We start from the raw sequence: 8,097 nt of genomic DNA, 5'->3' as shown, positions 1-8,097 counted from the left end.
ATTATATTATATCACAGAGGGGAAAAACATTAATAAATCCTCATGAGCTTGGAAATCCAACATGTTAGTAACAAGTGTCATAGATTTGCCAAGGAGAACTATACAATCTCCTCTGCCCAACCCCAAGAAAGTGCGGTTACTATCTGGTCAGTGCATCAGAATCTCCAAGTAAAAAATTCTACAAATACCAGCCATGTCCACGAACTAGCAAGGAGTTTTTATATGAACAAATGGAGAAGACGACTCAATCTTCACTGGTGTTTCTGCCAGCGTCAACCAAACAGCCAGTAATAAAAATATCCCCTTAGATTAGTACAGCCATTTACTATTTTCGAAGCACTCTGACAAATTTCGAGCAAATGACAAGTGACAGAGAGTAAACCAGGGAAAGGGTGGGAATTTTATATATTTTAGATATAAAGTCAGATTTTAGAAAACTAAACTTTTAAAAGAAAAAAAACATTGAGAACTGAACTCATTATAATCTTTCAATAACTACACAGTCACGTTAAAGAGCTTAATAGTAAAAACAGGTGCACCGTGTTCCAGGAAATGAGGATACAATGAGACAGCAGGTCACGTGCAGCATTGTTTTCCAAAGGAAAAAGAAAAACTAAAGCTGTTTCTTCAAGAATCTTTTAAACAGATTCTCAATCCTTTTATCTGCCCCCGAAAAGTTCAGGGATATGTACACACTCACTGATAACAATGACTCATGACTTATTTAGGGATTTATTTTGATTAACAACAATTGAAAAAGCAAATTCTCCTTGAGAGTGTCAAGCTGGCTGAGCATTCAAACCTTAAGTGGGAAATTATTTCAATTAGAACTTAATTTACTTGAAATCAGTAGCACACAGAAGTTATTTTTAAGGAGGGATGGGATGGGAGGAAGAATTGGATGAAATGAAGTCTCTGGTCAGCGAAGGACAATAGGAGGGGGAAAGTAACCAGGCAAAAAGTAAACTTTGTGTAATTCCTTCAAAACTCCCAGATGAAACAGACATGTCATTAACCAGACTGTCTGGGGATGTCAGTAAGGGTACCAATACTCTCCCCCCATGACATTCTGTAAATGACACCCGGAGACACAATGATCGCCTGCGCGACCCCTGGCTGTGCATCAATATGGTGGCAATCCCTACGCTGTTGCTGGCATTTTTGTTAGGCCATCATCTCCGCAATTAGGAATATTTGCCAAATTGAATGTCTGATGCAGGTGTCTATGACAGTGAAGGAGAATCTGGCCAGTGGCTATGTACCACTCAGAAGAATGAAGGGCGAGAGAAATATCTGTGTCAGAAAACCTAAAGAACTGGAATCAACCATGAGCACTGAACAGAAATTTCAGAGTCCAATAATCTCAAAGCTAGAAGAAACCTTGAAGCCCAACTATTCTGAAATCAGGAAACTAAACTCTAGAAATTCAGGTTTCCTTTTTCTGCCTTAGAGCTCAAACAGCTCCGTTGTGATACAGCCCAGCTACGGAAGAGCTCAAGCGTGCTAGCGACAGTTCAACTCGGAAGCAGCATGGAGCAGCTGTGAGGAGGCCGCTCTAGACAGCTCTGCTCTGAGGTGGAAAGGGAAATAGAGCTCTCTGAGCCCGAGGGCAGCAGAGCTGACTTATAAAGACAGAAGTCCTCACCCCCTGGTCTCTGATTGGTCCGTCTCCAAATCCTTGTACTTTGATGGACTGGAAAGGCACCTCCTGAGTTGTCAGAACAGAGCCGCTCTGATTGGTTGATGAAGATGCTGTTGGGGATATAGATGCACAGCTCCCATGGTACAGGGAAAGCCTCGGTCCTATTGGTGGAAAACACTTCCAGGAACACCTTTGTGAGGGCTGCTCAGATGGCAGGGACACAGTGCGGACAGAACACCTTTGTGAGGGCTGCTCAGATGGCAGGGACACAGTGCGGACAGGCAGTTCAGTGCAGGAGGCAGGCAGCGTGGTGCAGGCTTCTCCCTGAAGTGCAGTTTGCGTGACAGGCCCCCATGCAGAAATGACTGCTTTGTTTTGTTTTTAATTTGACTCCAGTTAGCCACCAGGAGTCTTTCTTGGTAGGTGATGCTTTTGCGGGGCCCACAGTTATTAGGACCGCTACTGCTTTTCTGAGTGCTCTGAATACAAAGCTGCATCGATTTTGAGATATTTGTGCAACCTTCTTTTTACAAGACCCTCTCTTTTTAGTACATGATTTGTAAAACCACAAGATTTTTTTTTTTCTGGAAAGACATACATCATGTTATAGCAAAAACACTGTGTGAAAAAAATAATGTTTTAAAATCAATATCTGTATTTACTATACATGCTTTCATGGACAGTCAGATATTTCAAGTCTTACTGCAAAATAAAACTTTTCCCATCAAAAAAGTTGGGCATCTAACACAACAGAACAGCTATTCAGTGCCTTCTATGTAACCCAAAAGAGCCAAGAGTTCCTCAGAATGTATTTAAGAGAACTATTTAAAGATGCTATGACTGACTCCTAAACTTAACGGGGCACCCCTGAGTAGCTTAAAAAATTACAGGTTCTCTCACACCCACATAGACCTACTGGGTTTCCAGAAACCAGATGCTAGAATCTTCACTAGAGGTTCTTCAGTTCATTTTATTTATCCAACAGCCTGCTGGATTATGATCAGGCATTTACATAAGAAACAAGCACAAAAATTAAGCCCCCAAAATGATATGCTTTTACTTTCTGAAATGACCAATAATTCAAGAACAGGAAATAGCATTCCTAAATAAAGAGTATTAAAATTGTATCAACAGCCGTTTTTTAATCCTATAACTCAGAACTGATCAATTCAAATATGGAGGGGTTGTTCATTAGCCACTTGTGGTTAAAACAAGGCTTCAATGAAAGAAAAGAGTAACATTGCTGTCAACTTTAACCTCTACCTAGTTGCCTGGCATACTATACAAATAAGACCCTCGCTGTGCAAAAGGGAAGCTAACCACGGTGTTTGCAACATATGCACGTGTGGGAAGTCGCATTTTCTTAGCACAGAGCTCTGGCAATCTGAAAGAAGGAAAGTCACCATCTTCTTTTAACTGTTGTATTTTGGAATTCTTGGGTCTGTGGGGGCAAATTATTCTCATGAAGGCTATACCAATAAAATTTACGCTATTACAAACCGTACTACTTAATTTACCTCAAAATAATTTATACTTACTTCTTATTTTAAACTAGAGGCCCAGTGCACAAAATTTGTGCATGGGGGAGGGGGGTGTCCCTCAGTCCAACCTGCACCCTCTCCAATCTGGGACCCCTTGGGGATGTCCGACTCACAATCCGGGACCGCTGGCTCCTAGTTTTATTCATTTCAAACGGGGCAGATCTGACCCGCAGGCCGTAGTTTGCCCACGGCTACCCTAACCACTTTACTGCCAGCCCGATCAATGCCTAACTGCTCCCCTGCCAGCCTGATCACACCCCTAACTGCTTGCTCCCCTGCCGGCCTGATCGTCCCTAACTGCCTCTGCCTCAGCCCCTGCCACCATGGCTTTGTCCGGAAGGAAGTCGGACGTCCAGAAGATGTCTGGTCAACTGGTCTAATTAGCATATTACCCTTTTATTAGTATAGATGCTAATATGACTCTACTGCAGTGGTAGAATGTTATATGTAGTATAGTACATAAGGTAGTACAACTGTGAACATTCTAGGTGGCAAGCAGAGCATGGTCTGCTTATATCAAATGCTCTATGGAACTCCACAGCATTGTGTATGTGTGTGTATATATATGTATGTGTGTGTGTGTGTGTATACATATACATATATATATGTGTATATATATATACATATACATATATATATATGTATATATGCTTAATGAACATGTACTTAAATGTGTGTGATCCAGAATACTTACAAGAAAGCAACAAGGTTCTAATTTGGGAGCTAAAAAACTGCTTATTCTACATATAAAGAACAAACCTATTTGGGCTACCAAACATGATTAATTTGAAGCTCAAATTATATTTTCATCTGAACTTTACCTTGTTGTTCCCAAAAATATATATATAATTTCTTCATTTTATCTCTAAATCCCACCAAAAGTTTATATGTCCAATAAAATACAGCATACTTGAAGAATCTCCGTTTTCATTTGTCTAAGCCTCAAATTGTTTTGACTCATCGTTAGTAGTTCCGCTGCTTGAAATGTAAATGACACAAGTTGTATTCGGAGTAATGAAGAAATGTCCCCCAAGGCAGTGGCATGCTCTTCTGCTCAAGGAAACTCACATTTCATTGACAACGGACAGAATCACTGCTTCGGCTAAGCCAGAAAAATACCCCAGGAGATATTTTATCGGACACAAAGGATGTGGTTTACCACCTATAAGACCTCAATTTTAATCTTCCATTTGTCAGAATTAACTTGGCAACGGCAAATGGCAGCACAGCACGCACTAATGTGCTGAAATTCCCTGCAATTGGCAGCAGGTGGTGCGATAGTGAAGGAGAAAGGTGGCTGATGCAAGAGTCCAAGATGCCATCACAGTATCCTTAGAATCCATTTAAATAACATTATTGCAGAACATATCAGAAATAGTGTGCCTTTTCTCACCTGCCTTAAATGAATGCTGCATTATTGAAATATAAATACTAGACTAAACCTCCTGAAAACATGACAGGTTCCCTTCCCTTCAATTAAATCTTATGTTGCAGATAATATTTTTAATAGTGCAACATTTTCGTAATGCTACATGAGCTATTTAAAAATATTTATTTCAAACACGTACAGTGCTCTATGATAGCCAAAATGATGAATCTTACATGAACACCAGAGGGATGGTAAATTGAGGCAATAAATGAAGGCAGAGTTATAGGTAATGATACTAAATAGGTACTCTAGTTTTGTGGGATAAGTGGATATGTGGTTTGTATGATTTTAAATAAAAATCTTGAAGGTAAGACCTGGCCAGTGTGGTTCAGTTGGTTGGGCGTCATCCTGTGCACCAAAAGGTTACCGGTTTGATTCCCAGGCAGGGCCTGGGATGCGGACTCAATCCCCCATACGAGACTTGCAAGAGGCAGCAGATTGGTGTCTGGAGCTCATCTCTCTCTCTCTCTCTCTCTCTCTCTCTCTCACTCCCCCACCCAATCTCCCTCCCTTCCTCCTCTCTCTAAAAATCAATTTAAAGTCTTTTTTTAAAATCTGGAAGGTAAGAACAATATCTCATATTTATCTTTTCTTGTCCATGTTTGTTCCTCAAGAAGCAATTTTTAAAACAGAATTGCAATAGTACCTCTCCCCAAAATCCATAAGCCCTAACCATGAGAAAAAAGTCAGAAAAACTCAAACTGAGGGACAGGATAAGACACATAGAGAGCCCCAAACAAGATGAACGCAAAGAGGCCCATACCAAGACATATCTTAATTAAAATGACAAAAGTCAATGAGAGAATCTTAAAAGCAGCAAGAGAAAAGCAGTTAGTTACTTACAAGGGATGTCCCATAAGACTGGTGGGTGATTTCTCAACAGAAACTTTGCAGACCAGAAGGGATTGGTGTGAAATATTCAAAGTGATGAAAGCAATGAACTACTTGCCAAGATTACTCTACCCAGCAAAGCTATCAGTTAGAATCGAAGGACAGGTAAAAAGCTTCCAAGTCCAAAAAAAGCCAAAGGAGTTCATCATCAACATATCAGTATAATGTGAAATGTTAAAGGGTTTTCTTTAAGAAGAAAAAAAAAAGTTCCAAAATATGAATAATAAAATGGCAATAAATGCATGTCTATCAATAATCACTTTAAGTACAAATGAATTAAATGTTCCCATCAAAAGACATAGGTTGTCTAGATTAACAAAACAAGACCCTTACATATACTGTCCACAACAGACTTCAGATCAAAACACTGCAACTGAACATTCCATTGGCAGAATGAAATTTTTAAAAACCGTGATCCAACTATATGCTGCCCATAAGAGACATACTTTAAACATAAACTGAAAGGATGAAAAACAAGTTTCATGTAGACTACCAAAAACGGAGTTGGAGTGGCTATACTAATACTAACAGAAAATGATTTTAAGAAAAAAAAATTGTTACTAAAGACAGAAAAGATTTTATACTGATAAAATGGCCAATCCTATCTAATAAAGAGGTGATATGCAAATTGACTGTCACACCATCACAAAGATGACAGCACCCATAGACACAAGATGGCAGCGCCCAGTCCCCTCAGCCCTGCCGGAGTCCCCCAGTCTTTTCAGCCCCGCCAGGGGGGTGGCAGGCGCTAGTTGCGGTCGGGCCCACCCTCAGGCCCCTAGCCATCCAGGACCAGCCCAAGGAGCAGGCAAGCCTCAGAAGTTAGCTGCCCAGCTGCCAAGGGTGGGCCCGAGGCGCAGGCAAGCCTTAGATGGCAGCTTCCCAGCAGCCCACAGCCACCCGAGGCTCAGGTAACCAGGGCCAGCCGAGGCTTGTGCTGCCGGCAGTGGCAGCAGCAGAGGTGTGATGGGGGTGTCGCCATCTCCTGATCACCGGGTCGCCTCTCGCCCCTGAGGGCTCCTGGACTGTGAGAGGGGGCAGGCCGGGCTGAGGGACCCCACTCTGGTGCATGAATTTTCATGCACCAGGCCTCTAGTCTGTCAATAAGATGAAACTGCTACAAATACACATGTGCTAACAGCAGAGTCCCAAAATACATAAAGCTGCCAGTGTTGAGAGGTGGGAATACAACACTAATAGTTGGACACGTCAATACCCTACTTTAAATAATTGATGAAACAATTAGAAGATTAATAGGGAACAGAAGACTGGAACAACATTATACAGCAACCTGACCTAACCGACATCTATGGGATGTTTCACCTACACCAGGATACACATTCTTTGTGAGTATACAGGGAGCATTCTCCAGGATAAACAATATGTTAGACCATGAAACAGGTCTTGATTAATTTAAAAGGACTAAAAGTGCTCTAAAAATATGCACTCTTAACCACAATGGAATGAAATTGGAAATAAATTAACAGAAAGAACAGTGAGAAATGCACATGTAACTGAAAACTAAACAACACAATCCTAAATAACAAATAGGTCACAGGAGAATTCACAAGGAAAATTAGAAAATGTTGGGGACAAGTGAAAACACAAAAACAACCCCCAAAACTAACGGGATGCAATGAAAGCAGTGATTAGAGGGAATTTACAGCTGAAAATGCCTGCATTTTAAATACTAAAACAACTCAAGTCAATAACCTAACCTCCTACCTTAAGAAGCTAGTAAAAGAACAAAGTAAACGCAAAGCAAGCAGACAGAAACAGTAAAGATACCAAAGCAGAAAGAGACAACAGGAAAAAAATTAAAAAACAGAAAAATTGACAAAACAAAAACTTAGTCCTTGAGAAAGATCAACAAAATTGACCAATCTTAAGCTACTACTGGCCATATACTGTTATGTAATACATGTAATTTTATTTAATAGTCACTGCCACCTATGAAGGTACATTTGGCCCAATTAACACAAAAGTAAAGTAAGTTGTGCATTGTTACACCATTGACCCCATGACAAAGAACCAGGAAAGAAAAAAGTCAAAATTTAAGCCAGATGTTCTTTACATCATACTGCACTGCCTAGATCAGTTTTTGAATTTATGAAGTGTTTTTAAAGAACACAATTGTAGCCAAAACTGGTTTGGCTCAGTGGCTAGAGCGTTGGCCTGCGGACTGAAGGGTCCGGGGTTCGATTCCGGTCAAGGGCATGTACCTGGGTTGCGGGGACATCCCCAGTGGGGGATGTGCAGGAGGCGGCTGATTGATGTTTCTCTCTCATCGCTGTTTCTGACTCTCTATCTCTCTCCCTTCCTCTCTGTAAAAAATCAATAAAATATATAAAAGAAAGAACACAATTGTATTCATTTCTAACTTTTATCAAATATAGGATTTTAATTCTGATGTTCTTTTGACTTAAACTGGGCATTATTAAAAACAGTCATTATCAACTTATACTTAGGAAAGTATGTACTGATAGAAGGCTTTAGAAATCAATATAAATGAACAGATGCAAATTATTAGTAATTAAAGCATCATTCACATATAATAAATATTTAGAAAGAATATTGCTTTATCTTAATATATA

This window comes from Myotis davidii, unplaced genomic scaffold, assembly GCF_000327345.1.
Source record: "Myotis davidii unplaced genomic scaffold, ASM32734v1 scaffold148, whole genome shotgun sequence".
Lineage (NCBI taxonomy): Eukaryota > Metazoa > Chordata > Mammalia > Chiroptera > Vespertilionidae > Myotis > Myotis davidii.
This window is presented reverse-complemented; position numbering follows the sequence as displayed.